This window comes from Nilaparvata lugens, chromosome 5 (genome assembly GCF_014356525.2).
Source record: "Nilaparvata lugens isolate BPH chromosome 5, ASM1435652v1, whole genome shotgun sequence".
NCBI classification, from domain to species: Eukaryota; Metazoa; Arthropoda; class Insecta; order Hemiptera; family Delphacidae; genus Nilaparvata; species Nilaparvata lugens.
The window spans coordinates 75,180,567-75,199,888 of record NC_052508.1 but is presented as its reverse complement, the minus strand read 5'-3'; the positions used below and the strand labels follow the sequence as shown (position 1 = coordinate 75,199,888).

General features: G+C 35.3%; 1 protein-coding gene across 1 annotated transcript in view; it reads right to left on the bottom strand.

Annotated features, from left to right (window-relative positions):
- The window catches only part of LOC111051614, a 101,323-nt gene extending 82,644 nt beyond the window's left edge, over positions 1-18,679 (bottom strand). Inside the window, exon 1 of the mRNA XM_022338156.2 lies at positions 18,469-18,679. The gene's annotated coding sequence lies outside the window, so the exon portion shown is untranslated. The remainder of the gene's footprint in view (positions 1-18,468) is intronic.
- Positions 18,680-19,322: the final 643 nt, after the last annotated feature.

Below are 19,322 nucleotides of genomic sequence, written 5' to 3'. Positions count from 1 at the left end.
GATAACGTCTCAAGTTCGAAACCCCGGGGATGTCTGCTCTAACTCCTTCAATCCCTCAACCCTGAATTACCCCTATCAGGGCCCTCATCCCCACCATTAGCATTTCACCCTTCCCCTCCTATGAATTCACCAGCAATCAACCACCAATCACAGCCAATGAACTTTGCCTTCTTTTAATGCTTCACCAACAGTGGAGACATTTTTGCGACGCAGCTTTTCACTTTTGTTTTTAAAATGAGAGATTGACAGACAGTATTCTGAGATTTACATTCAAATAAAGAGATAGAAAAAATAGTAGTCTATTCATTTATGAGCAATAATCACTATAGTGAGGTCCACGTTATAATGGCAGTATTTATCTATTTTTTATTTATTCGTTGATATAATTACAAATCATATGAATATATGGATATACTATTTCCCGGGCTGGCAACTAATTTTTGGATAGTAGTTCTCATCGAATTTCCATCTAGCTGTTAGCCCTGTTGTCAATGTCTGCAGTAGCAGAGGTCTTCGGGGTGATTTGCAGCATTTATTTTGGATTTTCGTTCAATAATAATTATATATTAATTAGCATTTGAATAAATGCATTCTCTATTTAATTCCATCTGTAACTAGTTGGCCGCTATTGCTTCGTATAAAATGAGTGCTGCTATCCAGAGATTGTCAGTTTGGTGTAAGGGCAAGCATTCCTGACTAGCAATTGGGAGGTACCGGGTTCAGTTCCCGGGCTGGCAACTAATTTTTGGATAGTAGTTCTCATCGGATTTCCATCTAGCTGTTAGCCCTGTTGTCAATGTCTGCAGTAGCAGAGGTCTTCGGGGTGCAGCATTTTTTTAGGATTTTCGTTCAATAATAATTATATATGGATATATATATAAATATATATATGGATTTTTTTTTCAGTACAGGATATTGTACGAATTACAATAAAATAGTAACTGGCAGTAATCGTTTTGATTGGTGCAACAAACAATTTGTATTATTATACATTACAAAAAGATAGTTTATCAACAAAACTTTCACACTACTGTACACTTTTCTTAGACTTGAATTTTCATGGTGGTCCGATGATAGCAGAAATGGAGATACAACTCCCTGCAATTGAATAAAAATAGGTACGATATTAGAAACAAAAAATAATACAAATCTACTCCCTCGAGAGAGACGAGATTTAATAATAAAATGAAATATTTAGTGCCGGTTGCACAACAGTCGGTTAAATTTTAACCGTGATTAATTCCACGAGAACCAATCAGAGAAGCCGTCTCTTCAAAAACGCCTTCTCTGTTTGGTTCTCGCGAAATTAATCACGGTTAAAATTTAACCGGCTGTTGTGCAACTGGGCCTTAGTATTTGATAACATACTCTTCTCATTCTGGAGCTGCTCCAACTCTTTGATAGTAGTGTTTGATAAGCAATGGTATTGCTATCCTTGTCTATCATTCAACAAAGCGGATAGCGCTATCTCTTTCTCGCTTTGCTCTGTTGCCAGATCGTCTTTCAAAAATGTGGAACTAATAGTCAATCAACAAAATATTTCATCTTGATTATGAAAATTCATTATGAAATAATTGAAAAATATTATTATTTATTGCTTAATAAAATAATAAGGGGGAACGAGCTTCGCTCGTTATTTATTTTTTGATAAACAGAACACAATTCTTCGAAATGATTGGGGAAGGACTAACAGGCACAGCCCAAAACTGTTTCTCCCCCGAATTTTGATTTATACACTATAAATAGTCCAGAAAGTAGGTTATGTTCCATACACTTGAATTCAGGTACAATTTCCAGTCCAAACATTTGAAAACAAGAAAGTTCTAATTTAGATTGTTTACATACCAAATTGAATAATAAAATAACACTTACTAATCACTTAAAACTGTAAAATAATGATTAACTTTGAATATAATGATACACCGTGTCATGTCAACAAATCTGATTATTTTGATAGTCTATTAAAATTTCTAGATTTCTCGTGAGATACGGTAAGCTGATTCATATCCTTCAGCCATTTTTCACAGGGATGAGACCTAGTGCAATCGAATTCTCATATCATAAACAGTCTACTATGTTCCAAATTTCGTGAAAATCGTTATGACCCGTTGACATAAATAACCATAAATGAATATGAAAAACCAATAACAAAATATAAAATATATTCAGGTGTACAGAAATCACTCGCTCAATTTATTATTTCAAACTTTAATGAACAGTTGATATTACATCGATGAACCTGTATTTGTATTACATATATATTTGAATTGTAATACAGTATATGTCATCCCTCGACGTGCACTTATAAAAGTGTGAAATTTTGAAAATTTGACAAAAAAATGCCATACGCTGAATAATAATAATGTAGAATTAATAATTAATCAACAAAATATTCCATATTTATCATGAAAATTTATCAAGAAATTATTGAAAAATATAATTTCTTGCTAAATAGAATAATATAATTTATCATTTAAAACGATAATGAACAGTTAATATTACATCAATAAACCTGTATCAGCTACCGTCCATAGAAGGCATTGACAAGACAGAGGATCGGCAACGTTGCTCTCCTATCTTTCTCCACTGCCATTATAACGTGGACCTCACTGTAGCTGATAATCCTATTCGGAAATGATGAAGATACACAAAGAATAGGACTGGAATAGAGTTGAATTGAATCACTGCCTTTATTAAAAACCTGGGAGGTCGAAGTTAGGACGCAGCCGGCCCTCTCTCACACTGAACCCTCTAGACTGGAGTGAGAGGGTTGAAGAGAAGAGAGTTAGAATGAGAAGGATGTCACCTGCTATGAGAGGAGACACGTACAGCGGGCGGATGTGAGCCTCCAACCCAACTTCATGTGATTAATGTAACGGGTAGAAATGCAGCCTGATCACCCCCACCATATAGTTGATTTAATCTAACGACTGTAATTACAATCCCCAGAACCATCAGCTTCTAATCTAGCAGGCACTGGCGCAGTTAGCTGACGCAGCAGAGCTAGAAAAGCCCGGGTTTTGGGTGGGGATGCTCCGGTGTCTATGGGTGAATAATGAGTCCCATAACCTTGCAAATCCTGCCGTACACTCCAGGTGAACAGTTTTGTATGTCGAACAAATTATATCTGGACAACATCGAACGAGGAATCGAAATTTATGAACATGCGAATCAATGATTAGGCCCGGTTGTACAAACGCCGGTTACATTTCAACCGTGATTCATTTCACGAGAACCACCAATCAGAGAATTTATTTCATTTCATTCATTGTATAAAATACTATAATCATAATACAATTATGACATTGAAGGAAAAACTAGGCTGAGCCTGTACTATTTCTCTCCAAAAATTTTGATAAAATGTTAATGTTGTCCAAAAGATAAAGTTATGTAATCACACACTGCTTCGTCACTTGATAGAATGATGATTTAAAATTTTGAATTTTGAAGTTTGATTTTATACTCTAAATAGATTACAGAATGTATCACAATAAATTAAAAACTTTAGAAATATTGCACTTATTTAAAAAATTTGAATACAAAATCAAAAACCTACTCACTATTTGTTATTCACAGCTGAAAACATTAAGTATCAAGAAGGCCTTTTTGATAAGACGGATTGGTTCTCGTAGAATTGATCACGATTAAAATTAAATCGGCTTTTGTGCAACTGGCACTGAGTTTTGTTAATTGATTTGCACCTTTAAATTAATGAGCTTTGATTCATTCCGATTCTAAGTTGGATTCTCACATATCAGTATAACTGAAAATATTTTTTGTTCAAGCATATAAGCTTAGTTTCCACTAGTAGAGTTGCTGGTCGAGTAACTGGCATACTAACTCTACCAAGCTAATTCTACTCTACTTACTTGGTCGAGTAACTGTTTCACTACAATTGAGAATAGTAGGTAAAGTGTGTTGTCTAGTGAACAGAACTAACCTTAGAATGTCAATATTTTTCTATAAATTAACACTTGTTAATTTGAAAATTCTTCATTCTTTATTGATTCATACAACAAATACATCATCAAAAATGATAAAGAGAGAGTAAAAATAAGGTAACCTTGTGTTATTCCTCTCCCAAATTCAGATAACCTAATTGAAGCCACTGGTCATCGTATAATAGTATACAATGTTATTATTTGTCAGATAACGGTGATCTTCCAGATTTGGTTGAAGATGATAAGATAATATCGGTTATGTTATCGAGTTATCAACCATGTTGGATAAATTGATGGAATGGAACTCTACTCTACTCTACTAGCTCGATACTGTTTTCATTAGCATAGTAGTGGTAGAGTAGAGTGAGAAGCGGTGGTGGGGGAAGGCAAGTGGTAGAGTACTATCCCACGGTGCTATCCCCCCACTCTACTTCACTGAAAATTGGTACTCTACCATGGCTCTACTCCACCATTAACGTTTCCATTGGGAGAGTTCACAAGATAGTTAGTACTTGCTCAGGAAACTCTACCACTAACTCTACTAATGAAAACCAGGCTTAAGTCCCTTTTATCGGCACTCATTGTCGGCTGCAATTTCAATTCAAATGTTCCTTCTGCGTTGTAAAAGCGTTTCATAACCGTTTACTATTCCAGTTGGAAACTTAAATATAGATTGATTGATTGATTGAGTACTTTATTTATGTAGATTACAATATATACTTGCTCATACACTTATATAAAATAGCTTTCAATACCTCAACAACAGAATACTGGAACAGGTATCACATTTCAAATATTTGGGATGTGATATTACATACGAGGAAGACCATGACTTGAATGCAAAAATTAACAGATTGCAGTACATATGCGGAACTATCAACAGAACTCTCAAAAATAAAGCCCGAAAAGAGACGAAGCTCAAATTTTATAAAGTAATGGCCGTCCCTACACTTTTGTATGGCTCTGAAACCTGGGTACCAAAGAGAAGGGAGTGGAGCAGATTACAGGCGGCCGAAATGAGATTTTTAAGGTCAGTGAAGGGATGCACCATAGAGGACAGGCTTTATAATATTGATATCCGTAGAGAGCTCAGTGTGATCTCTATACCTCAAAGAGTTGACGGGAATCGACAACAGTGGAGAGAACACGTTGAGAAAATAGGAAACGGAAGAATCCCCAAAGCTGTCATTGCTTACAAGCCAGAAGGGAGGAGAAGTATTGGCAGACCAAGAAAAAGGTGGGAGAATGTTTGAAGGTGGAACAGATATCAATGCCTACCCCTGTAACAAGACGACGACGACGAGCTTTCAATACAGCAAAATTATAGATGAATTTACATAATATAGACTAAGAAAATAATTATCGAACTTTATATATGATACGAAAAAAGCTATTTGTAATAGCTAAAGATAATATTGTTATGCATCTACTTAAATTGGCGGAGCTTTGGACATATCAATGTCCATTCTTTGGAAAGAATATTCAAAATATCCTTCCCACTAACTCTCTTCCAAAACGTCAATTTCATCAATTCAACTGAGGATTCATTTATAAATGGAGAAATTGTAAAAGTTTTGATTAATATGTGGTGGGATGGGTGAGGGATGGTTGTCATGTGATCGATCCAGGGCTGGACAGTTTCAGTCATTTGTTCCAAAAGATGTTTTTTTTCAAGTCAGGATGAAGATTGTTGACGTTAGATTGTATATAAATTATAGATTGATAGATTGTAGACGAACGAATAACTCTCCAGAATATAGTCTAAGGAAAAATCAGCGGAAAAAGGAGTGTTGGAAGGCGACGTGTTTCCTGTCTTAAAAATTTGAGGGATTGGTTTGACTGCAGCAGCAAAGACTTGTTCCGAGCGGCAGTGAATAAGATGCGGATTGCTGTGCTGATAGCGAACCTCCGATAGGAGACGCACTAGGAGAAGAGGACGAACAAAACTCATGTGTACCATCTTGGTTAGAACGGAGAAAATCCAGTCATTATTCAAACCTGGTATCAGAGATAAGGGAAGTACTGACTTATTTTTGCTGGTATGAAACCCATTTCAATAAATAAATCAGTCAATCAATATTTTTTTCAATTCAACACAACATACATAGAATGAATCAAAGAACAAAAAATCACACAAAAAATACATTTGAACAGCTTATTTCAGAAAGGGACCTGAGTCAATTCTTATCAATTTTCAGTTTAGTTGCTGGATTCAGTTACTATGGAGGTAGACACATAGTTTAGTGCACAAAAGAACCCGATTGAATGTCTATATCACAGAGAAATCATATGACACATACTATGTTTATTGCAGAAAGGGACCCAAGTCAGTGACTGAAGTACTTTTCTGCACTAAAGTAGGCTAGCAAGTTGGTAAACCTGCATCTTGTCCGCTACAGCGCTACAGCTGGTATTATTATTATTTAAGCTTAGAGGTTAGGTATTCTGCCTTTTGCAATTAATTCTACAACACTTATTATAAGTGTTAACACTGCTTATTACTATTGTAATTTCAATGTCTCTAAAGTTGATCCGAATACAATACAACTTCCTCAAGCACTAGCTTATACTAATTCAGAAATGATACCTTTGAAAAAAGAAAAAAATTGAAGACCTCAAGAAAGCTTTGAAGTATGTCACTCATGAACATGAGCCTTTTTATAAAAAAATAATGAATTTTTCGGAGCAGAAATTTTCTAATAAAATACAAAAACAGGCTTCATGGTGGATTGTGCTGAAAAGGAAGAAAGGAGGAAAAATACCTAGCCAACTATGGTTTCTTATGTAATAGGCAGGTAGAGGGTATAAAAGTAAGGAATGAAGGGTGAAGAGGAGTGGAAAAGGGAGAAATGGAGAAGAAGGTGGGGAAAAAATGAGCAAAAATTGTAAGCGAGTCCACTTCCAACAATATAGTTACTGTTTTAGATTTTCTGATTCTAGACTTTAATAGATCTATTTGATTCAAAATTTGCTCGTTTATCTGAGTATTGAAGAGCGTAAATTGTATTTTGAAAAGTGAAAGTGACATAACCAACATTTTGATTTGGACAGTATAGTATAAATTGGAAATGGGACAGTTCTGGGCATGAGCCTGTTGTGCCATGTTAAGTATTCCTACACAATGTGATGAATAAATAAATAAATAAATAAATAACAAATCTAGAAAAAATGGCCTTGTAAAACGCGAATATATAATTTCAAACCCAAAAGATTTTCCTGATTTAATTTAATTCGATAGAGTGATTGATCAATTTTCAGTCGCTCATTCAACATGCTCGCGGAATTCCAGAATGCCCCAATGTTATAAATGTGTGAAATTAAATTGTTGGGCAGATGAACGAGGGGTATCTGTATGTTCATGACACACGGTCGTCTTGTCTGGAACATAGCGCTGTTATTCAAGAGCCCTGTTTTCCGTTTATTGAGTTTGAAAACTGATGGATGAGCTATCTGATATCAATTCGGTTTTTTTCGACACACGAGCGCTCAATTTCCATGGAAAATACGTTACAGAATTCGCCCCAACGGGATGGAGCTCATACGCGCATCTCACTTACACTCACACACTCACACACACACACACAAACACACTCACACATACACATACACATTCCATACCATGTTATTAGGCGATTGGAAATTGAACTGTTGTGCTCATATCAATAACGTCAGGGATGCCCCTTGGGTTGGAAGGGGTTATGAAAGGGATGAAGGGGATGAGGGAGGCTGGAGTTTTCTTCTCTCTCCTCCAACTTCCTCCTTTCACCCTAGCTTCATGATCAGTCACAAAGGTGGCTCTAGAAGAAATCATTGAGTTCATAAAGGATGAGTTATATTGAAACAAATGCAGAAACACTCTCAATATATTTTTCTTCCACCTACTGTCTAAAGTACTTACTTTACTCCCTGAAACCTAATACTAAAGTGTCACTATTTCGCTCTCGGTAGTAGAAAACAGAAAAACTCCCTAGGGAGTAAAAGTGACTCCATTTAAATAACATGGGGAGCATCTCTATTTTGAAACTTACATTGTAATAGGTTAGAAGGTCTAAGCTCAGATGAGAAAGCATAATAGAGGTGTCTGTCATTGAGTCAACTGAATTCAATACCACAACCAGAAATTTGATTAACTCATGAAATATATATTTGTATGATAATTATTATATTCTTAATATTAGTAGACGATAAAAATTCATACAATTTTTAAAATATTTTATTCTATTCAAAATACCAGCCAACAAATATTTTTGATCTGGAATTCAAATCTGAACCGCGTGATCTGGAGTCAGCCATTTTTGGTAGCTGCCCAGCTGATATAATTGTTACAACTTTTGCCGATAGATAGCGCAATCAGCAGTGCCAATCAGACGACCAGTTTTTAGGTTTTAGATTTAGGTTATGTTGTTAGGATTCATTGTCACCAATACGTAAGTTATTAGAATGATTTTATTTGCAGTTTCTATAAAAAAATGTAGATGAAGGAAAAATGTTGTGTACATCACGTGCGAAAAATACTTTTTCTCCCTCAGGAAAATTGCTGCCCTCGGCTTCGCCTCGGGCTTCAAACTTTTTCCCACAGGGAGAAAAAGTCGTACTTTTCACTCTAGATATACAAATAACTATATTGCGATGTATTTTGATAATATAACAAGTAAAAATCAAATTGCAAGTAAAGCCCAAGGTTTGGAACGAAAAAATTTTGTGATGAAGTTGTCATAAACCACTGCACGGGAAAACATTTCTCTAACAGAAGTACCAAAATCTTTCACACACGTTCACGTTTTTGTTTTTATTTTAACCTGATATCGTGACCTGATCTGAAACAGATAATGTTTAAAAATCTTCCATGTCATAATCTTATGGTGAATTCACTTCTGTTAGTTCACTGGAGCATTTTTTCCACAATGAATAGTTTGCTAGAGAAATATGAAGATAAATATCAAAAATCAGGGAGAATTTTATTTTTTTTCCACGAGAATTAAATGATTTCATCAATGGCGAGAAGAAAGATGAAGGTTATATCATGTGTCGAAACAAGAAACTAGTTTTCAATTTTTACTCCGAACGTCCAAAATTAACACAATAAAAAAGAAACTATTCAAATAGTTTACAATTCCAAATTAACTTGAAAAATTTGTTGTTAAAGAAATCACATCTTACTATTTGAAAACCAGCTGTTATATTTTAATACCAGCATGATTAAAATAATATAGAAAGAAAACACCCCACACAGGATTACCTTTGGGGCTTCATTTAGACTATGATGATAAACATGTATTGTGCATGCGTGGGTGTTTGCTACACCAGTTATGTTATTTTATTTCAATTTGTTTGTACAATGTTTGTTTTTGGTCGAATAAAATTATATTTATTTATTATTGTGAAGATCCAAACACAGCTGTGCTCCAGAAGAAAATACCTAATTAGAACTGTCCGAATTAAAACCTGATATGTATGAAAATCTAATTCGTTTTCGGAAACGAACCGAACCGAACCAAAAACGAACCAAACCGAATGAAACCGAATGTGTGTGAAGCTAGCCTCAGAAGTTGAAATAGATTTGTATAATGAAAATTCGACTGAGTCATTGTCAATATTGTAGAACCGTTCCATAATTGAATAAAAACACAAATATGTTGTCAAATTCTACACTGTTTTATTTAGTACATATTTTTGTGTTTTTATTCGATTTGTTTGATGTTTTAGTGAATGAAAAACCATTCAATTTCGAATAAAATCTTTTAAAGCTGATTCACAGGAGATGAAATCGAGTAATCAAGCTGATGGTGCGTACAGATGTACGCGCCGCGAACATGAGCAATTCACTTTAAATCAGCTGATTATATCTGTATTTTTACAGAAACGGTAAGATACAGATATGAAAAGCTTGGCATCAGCTGATTGGAAGTGAATTGCTCATGTTCGCGGCGCGTATATCTGTACACACCTTTATATACTCATTTTGTTTTGAAAGCATGAGTGCACCTAAATAACTAAATGTGCGTACAGATATACGCGCCGCGAACATGAGCAATTCACTTTTAATCAGCTGATTTTATCTGTATTTTTACAGAAACGATTTCTTTCTTGTATACTTTCTCTCTGTGGAACTAATGCAGGAGAATAGGACCTACGCTACAGTTGCGCCTAGAACAATTACCCTAGAATGTTTTCCTGTGCTTAGATGGGTCATAGTGTACGCAGCTTATAAAGTATTCAGTTAAATCGCTACTGGATTTGTTGCTTGTAGGGCTTTGCACAAGAATACACAAGAGGTCCGGAGATTAGGGCTGACCCTAGAAAGACACTAAGCCCTTTCTCCATTAATAGCTTTCTTGGGGATGTCCCATCGGCTAATATCCCTTAATTGGATGACCTCCAGGGATCCGACGTAACACTTCATGATTCCAGCCAACATGGTTGATAATACGATAACATAACCGATATTATCTTATAATCTTCAACTAAATCTGGAAGATCACCGTTATCTGACAAATAATAACATTGTATACTCACTTTCACATTGTATACTATTATTAATAGTATACTATTATTAGACGCTCCTTGGTACATGAGGAACTCAGATCTCCACCGCGACCTGTGAGTGGCGACAGTCATCAGTGAAATCCAAAGATTCGCAGAAAAAAATGAGAAAAGACATCATCAACATGTAAACGTGGAAGCAATCGAGCTGCTCAACGTTGAAAGCCACACGAATTAGGTTAGTGCTAAAGTGTTCAATTGGAAGTGCAAAGGCAGAATACTGTATCCTTTTATGCTAAAAATAATCTTCAATTTAATCCTTGACCAATATAGAAGGCTTAACCAATGGGTTTTACCTTCACAAACAATATTATAATCAATTTAAGTCAAAATAGAATAGCTCTTTAGTCTTTAACTAGGTGCTATAAAAATCAAGAAAAAAATTTTTTCACTTGTAATGTTTTGTTCAAATTGTATCTAGAGCCTGATAATTATTGGGAATCTAAAATCAAACTTTGCATAGATGGGGCGGAGCTCCTAAAATTTTCACAGATATGAGACTTGTGGCAGTTGATTAAGCTTATCAATGACTATTTTAGGTATAAATTTGATCAAATAGAAATTTAGACATTTGGGTACCTTGTTTTTTTTCGGAAAGCAATACTTACCTTATCAATGGTGATAGGGCAAGGAAAGTAATATAATTGATTATTTTAAACTAGGATGAACAGTGATATTACATCAATAAATCTGTACCAGCTACTGTCTATAGAAGGCAATTGACAAGACAGTGGTTTGGCAACGTTCAATTCAATTCAATCCAATTGAAACAATTCATTTGTTTCTATATAAGTATGAGTTGTAACTGACATATTGTTTATAAGTTTTCAAATATTATTTTTTCACAATTTTAGAAATTTATCTAGTCTTACTTTGTAAATGAATGTTACTTTGAAATTTGAATGTATGTGACTATTGTCTTTGCTTACCATTGTTTAGCCATTACAAGTAATAAATTGAATTATGGTTAATTAAAAACTAAAAATGCCACTTAATTCTATGATCTGCAACTTTTCAGAATTCGAGACTTTTGATTCCACTGTTTTTTGGTTCATCTAACTTCAATTCCATCTGTGATATTAGCTTATTTTTTCAATGATTTAGACTATATTATATAAATATTGTAGTAACATATGTAATGTATTTATGATGTAATGTTTATGACTTGTGTTAATATTGTATTATATACGATGCATAACATAAAAATAAAATTGAATTGAATTGAATTATACGATGACCAGTGGCTTCAATTTGGTTATCTAAATTTGGGAGAGGAAGAGAGGAATAGCACAAGGTTACCTTATTTTTCCTCTCTCTATCATGTCACAAAGTGAATTTGAAGCCGACCCATATCCGGCTGTAGCTAGTCTACGTCGTAGCAATACTTAGCAAATATAAGATAACCTAGGGGGTGCAATAGGCGTATCTAATAATCATTTTTGATGATGTATTTGTTGTATAAATCAGTATAGAATGAAGAATTTCCAAATTTATAAGTGTTAATTTATAGAAAAATATTGACATCTTAAGGTTAGCTCTGTTCACTAGACAACACACTCTACTTTTCGTGTAGTTGAGAAGTTGATATTGTGGTAATTATTCATATTGAATGAAAAAGACTAAGAAATTGTCAAAAACCACTGATTTATTGATAATTAGAAAGACCGGTTTCGGTTATTAAACCATTGTCAATCTCTGATAAACTAAAACTAAATACAAGAGCAGCAGAATTTATACTAGTAGGCGAGTACTGCTATTGGTCGAGGGCATGAACGCCTGGTCAGCCGCCATTTTGTCAAACCGTTGAGGGGGAGGAGACTGTCTAGCTAGGCCAAAAGCAGGCGTTCATGCCCTCGACCAATAGCAGTACTCGCCCACTAGTATAAATTCTGCTGCTCTAGTATTTAGTTTTAGTTTATCAGAGATTGACAATGGTGTAATAACCGAAATCGGTCTTTCTAATTATCAATAAATAAGTGGTTTTTACTATTTCTTAGTCTTTTTCATTCAACACACTTTACCTACTATTCTCAATTGTAGTGAAAGCAGTGACTTGAACAACTAAGTAGAGTCATAGAGAAACAATAGCATAAGTAGATTTCCCATGGTATAGGACGTTTATGTCGCAACTTTTACTGTTATCTCAAGCTGATAGTCCACGTAGTTCATTCCTGTGAAGCTTTATGACGCTGGTAGTCTCTCATATTGTGCCGTTCATACACTCTTACCCGGTCAAAACCAAGAATAGTATATAGTATCCTATAGTATAGCTATACACTATCCTTGGTCAAAACAGTAAAAATCGACAGTAATCGGCTTGAGATTTCAATAAAAGTTGCGACATAAACGCCCTATACCATGGGATATCTACTTACGCTATTGTTTCTCTATGGTAGAGTAGAGTTGGCTAGGTAGAGTTAGTATGCCAGTTACTCGACCACTAACTCTACAAGTGAAAACCAGGTTTAAAATATCAGAATCAGAGAAAATATAAAGTTTACAAAAAAGAGAAGAGAGGATGGAGAAAAGTAATACCTTAAGAATTATACAAATAGGAATGAGAAAATGTGAGTTTCTGGAGTAATAAGATTGAGAATAAAAGAGAGATGAAGAAAGGCAAGAGATGTCATAAGGAATTGTGAGAGAGAAGCTAAACTGAAAGGTATTAGAATGAGGAAGAAAATAATGTAGAGCTTTTTGTGTAGTTGAGAAGTTGATATTGTGATAATTATTCATATTGAATGAAAAAAACTAAGAAATTGTCAAAAAACCACTGATTTATTGATAATTAGAAAGACCGGTTTCGGTTATTACACCATTGTCAATCTCTGATAAACTCTAATGTAGAGCTCTAGAAAAAGGCAGAATTAGAAGCGGAGGGGTATGGAAGAGGATAGAATAAGGAAATATAAGCTTTCAGAGTAATAAGATTGAGAAAAGAGAAAGATGGAGAGAGGCAAAAAAATGTCATAAGGAATTGTGAGAGAGAAGCTAAACTGAAAGGTATTAGAATGAGGAAGAATATAATGTAGAGCTCTAGAAAAAGGCTGTATTAGAAGTAGAGGAATATGGAAGAGAATAGAATAAGAAAATATAAGCTCTCAGAGTAATGAGATTGAGAAAAGAGAAAGATGGAGAGAGACAAAAAATGTCATAAGGAATTGTGAGAGAGAAGCTGAACTGAAAGGTATTAGAATGAGGAAGAAAATGATGTGAAACCCTAGAAAAAGGTTGTATTAGAAGTAGAAGAATATGGAAGAGAATAGAATAAGAGAATATAAGCTCTCGGAGTAATGAGATTGAGAAGAGAGAAAGATGAAGAGAGGCAAAAAAATGTCATAAGGAATTGTGAGAGAGACGCAAAACTGAACGGTATTAGAATGAGGAAGAACATGATGTGAAACTCTAGAAAAAGGCTGTATTAGAAGTAGAGGAATATGAAAGAAAGAGAATAGAATAAGAAAATATAAGCTCTCAGAGTAATGAGATTGAGAAAAGAGAAAGATGAAGAGAGGTAAAAACATATCTTAAGGAATTGTGAGAGAGAAGCTAAACTGTGAGGTATTAGAATGAGGGAGAAAATAATGTAAAACTCCAGAGAAAGACAGAATGAACGGGAGAGGTGTTATGGAAGAGAGGCTAGAGATGAAACAAGAATTTAGTAGAAATATTAGTAGAGTTAGAGAAGTACTCTCAAGATGGAAAAATGTAAATTAACGTATAAAAGCCAGTGATGGACTGGCGTGGATGAAGTGGGCAACACAGCAGAGCAGATGAATATGATATGCATAAATTAGTAACACTCAGCTTTCTTATCGTCATCGTCATCATAATCATCATCTTTCTAATAATCATCATCATCATAATTTTCTTGATCGTAGTTGAAAACAAACATGAGGAGAACTAGACAACCCCGTGCACAGTGCGAAAAGCAGAGGATCTGACTTGGATTAATTTATCATTATTTTATCACTTGGATTTTTATCATTTGAAGAACAAAATATCATTTTTAACTAGTAGTTCGGAGAACAGTAGTACTCGCTACACTCGCTAACATCTCTACTCACACACGCCCGCCTATTCACACACAAACACACATACAAATTGGATTTAGAGTATGATGATATATGCAATAGGATCGGTGGAGGACGCTGAGAAATAGAAGTTTTTCACACTTTTTAGCTACGATGCACGGTTGAAGAGATAGAAAATCTGAAACTTGGAATTTGGGACTTTGAAAAGAATGATCGAATTCTGAATTTTTTAAAATTTTGAACATGTGATATATGAAATAAGACCACCTAGGAGTGCTGAAGAATAAAGGTGGTCTACACTTTTTAGCTCGGAAGCACGGTTGAAAAGATGGAAAATCTGAAACTTAGATTGGGAAAAAAATCGAATTCCAAAGGGTGCGTACACAAAGAAAGCTGGTTGCCGGCGCCGGAAAACCAGCCGCTGTAAGCGCGTCCCGGCTTGAGAAGAACTTAACATGGTTTCAAGTGTGCCCGTACACAGTAAACGCCGGTGCCGGCTCAACAAGCGCAACAAGCGCGAGCTGCCGGCGTCAACCGGCAAACAAGTATGAAGAGAACATTCTTGTAGCCGGTTTCCAGCAACTGGCTCAGTCTGCGAGTGGTCTCTGTACTGTGCGTACAGTTAGTCTCCAGTACAGTCTCTGTACTGCAGTTGGTTAGCGTAGTGTGTACTGTGCAGTAGTTTTAAAGATGGTTGATACAGATGATTTAATTTCCAAAGTTGCGAATTATATTTAGCCAGTACAGTGGGCTATACACTATACAGTATTAGCCTACGTATAAAATATGCAACTGTAGGCTGTGCCTGTAGAATAAATTATTGAAACACTTAGAACAATAAATTAGTTATGCAAAACTCATATTCATGACCGTAAATAAATTCTATATTGAATTGTTTTTGGAAAAATACGATTCACAATTTCAGGTTTTCTAAACCCGAAAATCCCGGGATCGACGCTTGAAAATCCCGGGATCGTTAGGTATAGAAAATGGACCGGGATCCCGTGATTGACATCCCTAGAAGACTTCAGAAATCAAAAGTGAACAAGTTATCCACCTTATAAATATGGATAACTCTTACCTCAAAAATATGACAAGACGCTCTTCTGGTTCTATTGGTTGTTTATGCCAGTTTGACCACTTTTTAATCAAACGTCCTTCAATGTTTCTTAATATGTAATCGAAAGTCGCTAGCTCCATTCTCATGTATGTGTAGAACCGTTGTGGGTCACCTTTTAGTTGCGGAAACAAGTGATGGTATTCACCAAGTTTCTTCCTATGTCTATTAATAACATGAACACCGAATTTCCTCCTTTGCAATAATTTTAAATGAACACTCTCCGCCAAAAACACATCATCACTAGACGAAGACATCTTTGACACTGCTCAAAGTGAACTGACTTGTCGCGCTTGTTACCAGCTTTCTTTATGTACGGCTTCAAGCTTTTACCGCGCTTATAAGCTCGAGGAGCAAGCTGCTGGTTTTCCGGCGCCGGCAACCAGCTTTCTTTGTGTACGCACCCAAAAATTGAAAAAATATGAACATCTGTGATACATGAAATAATACCACTTTGAAGGGCTGAGATGAATACGCACAATTTGAACCTGATTCACTAGAGTGTTGAAAAGTTATGTTGATTTTCAGGGTGAAATTTCCTAATAAGGGGCCGTCATCTTGAAAAAGGTATGAATTTGAAAATTTCAAATATATACGTTTCTGTGCCTTGTTTCAAAGTACTTGTATACAAAAGTTTATCCAAATCAGACCATAACTGCGACTGTAACTGCGGTACGAACAAACAGACAAACGCCGATTGACTTGAAACCTTATCTCAATTTAGGAGAGGAATAGCACAAGGTTACCTTATTTATTCTCTCCCTATCATTTTTGATGATGTGCTTGTTGTATGAATCAATATAAGGATCTTGTACACAAATTTAACTTCAAATCTACTTTGTAAAAATAATTAAGAACTGAAAATTTTGTGAAGTGAACAACTACAAGACCTATGAACCTATTTCGGACTATGTGTAACCTTATCTGAATTTGGGAGAGGAATAGCACAAGGTTACCTTATTCATTCTCTCCCTATCATTTTTGATGATGTGCTTGTTTTATGAATCAATATAAGGATCTTGTACACAAATTTAACTCCAAATCTACTTTGTAAAAATATTTAAGAACTGAACATTTTGTGAAGTGAACAACCACAAGACCTATGAACCTATTCGGACTATGTGTAACCTTATCTAAATTTGGGAGAGGAATAGCACAAGGTTACCTTATTTTTTCTCTCCCTATCATTTTTGATGATGTGCTTGTTGTATGAAACAATATAAGGATCTTGTACACAAATTTAACTTCAAATCTACTTTGTAAAAATAATTAAGAACTGAAAATTTTGTGAAGTGAACAACTACAAGACCTATGAACCTATTTCGGACTATGTGTAAACCTATCTAAATTTGGGAGAGGAATAGCACAAGGTTACCTTATTAATTCTCTCCCTATCATTTTTGATGATGTGCTTGTTTTATGAATCAATATAAGGATCTTGTACACAAATTTAACTCCAAATCTACTTTGTAAAAATATTTAAGAACTGAACATTATGTGAAGTGAACAACTACAAGACCTATGAACCTATTTCGGACTATGTGTAACCTTATCTAAATTTCGGAGAGGAATAGCACAAGGTTACCTTATCAATTCTCTCCCTATCATTTTTGATGATGTATTTGTATAAATCAATGAAGAATAAAGAATAAAGGATCATGCTTGAACAAACAGGCAAACAGACAGACAGACGTATGTAGACAGACGGATGTCTGAGTGCGTTTTAGCATCCCAGCACCTCGGGAGGGATTTTCTTTTCGGTTTATCTGCATACGACAGTCTGCTATCGTGTGTGTGTTTGCCTCTATTCTTATCAGTTACACCCAACAATGTATAAGCAAACATTCCAAAACATATGCTTCATCATAATACACCAACAAATCTGAATATAATAGGTCTCTGATGACCACAAACTCATGAAATTATTCTGAATTTCATAAAATTATCGGATAACATTTATCTGCACGCCATAGTTGTTTTATTGAGGTCCACGTTATAATGGCAGTGGAGAAAGAAAGGTGAACAACGATGCCGATCTTCAATGTCTTCTATAGATGGTAGCTGATACAGGTTTATTGATGTAATATCAACGGTTCATTCTCGTTGAGAAAAATCAATTATATTTTATTGAGCAAGGAATTATATTTTTCAATTCTTTCATAATGATCCTCTGTCTTGTCAATGCCTTCTATAGACGGTAGATGATACAGGTTTATTGATGTAATATCAACGGTTCATTCTCGTTGAAAAAAATCAATTATATTTTATTGAGCAAGGAATTATATTTTTCAATTCTTTCATAATGATCCTCTGTCTTGTCAATGCCTTCTATAGACGGTAGCTGATACAGGTTTATTGATGCAATATTAACTGTTCATTCTCGTTTGAAATAATTAATTATATTTTATCAAGCAAGAAACTATTTCATAATTAATTTTCATAATTAATATGGAATATTTTGTTGATTAATTATCAATTCTACATTGTTAGAAGACGAACTAGTAACCGAGAAAATCGTGAAAGAGATAGCGCTATCAGCTTTGTTGAATGATAGACAAGGATAGCAGTATCTTTGCTAATCAAACACTGCCATTATAACGTGGACCTCACTAGAATCATATTTTTCATTAATTTGAAAATTAAGATGGAATATTTTGTTGATTAATTATCAATTCTACATTGTTGGAAGACGATCTGGCAACAGAGAAAATCGTGAAAGAGATAGCGCTATCAGCTTTGTTGAATGATAGACAAGGATAGCAGTATCTTTGCTAATCAAACACTGCCATTATAACGTGGACTTCACTATAGGTGATGAGAGAACACCTCCTACCTTCACACAGCCAACAGTAGATAACGACTTCACACTGTATCCACCAATAAACTTGCACAGTCACATTCCAATTCACTCTCGCGTGCCAACTTTGCACTTGAATTCGGTGTAGTATTTACTTTTATTTGGGTTTTCAAAGAGTTTTCTAGGGTCACGAAACAAACGCAGTAGATTCACTCACCACTCACAGACACCCTTCACTTTGTGTGCTGTGCTGCTGATCCCTGCTCCAGGTCGACCAATACAGTGCCGCGCTGAAATTTCCCGCTGAATTTCCCTGCGGGAGTGGAAATTTCCCTTGAAGAGAACAATAGCGCTCCGCGGGAGATGATTCCAGGCGGATGCATCCTATTCAGGCGCTCCTATGAAATCTGGAGCAACTGAGACCCTCCTAACGTTAGGTCCACGTTATAATGGCAGTGGAGAAAGATAGGAGAACAACGTTGCCGATCCAGGCAACACAAGATTTAGGTGCATGAATGAATTCTTTAACAATGAAAAACAAGGTTCACTAGAGTTCATATTGGAAAAATTTAGTTCAATTTTGAACAGTTCAACAACCTGAAAGAAAGGCACCAAAAAAAACAACAATTCAAACCTCTCAATATTCCCCATATTACAGGGTTAAGCCTGGTTTTCACTGGTAGAGTTAGTGGTCGAGTAACTGACATACTAACTCCACCTAGCTAACTCTACTCTACTTACTTGGTCGAGTAACTGTTCTCACTACAATTGAGAATAGTAGGTAAGGTGTTGTCTAGTGAACAGAACCAACCGTAATATGTCTTGTACTCTACTCTAGAGTGACTCTACTCTACTAGCTCAAGACTGTTTCCATTAGCATGGTAGTGGTA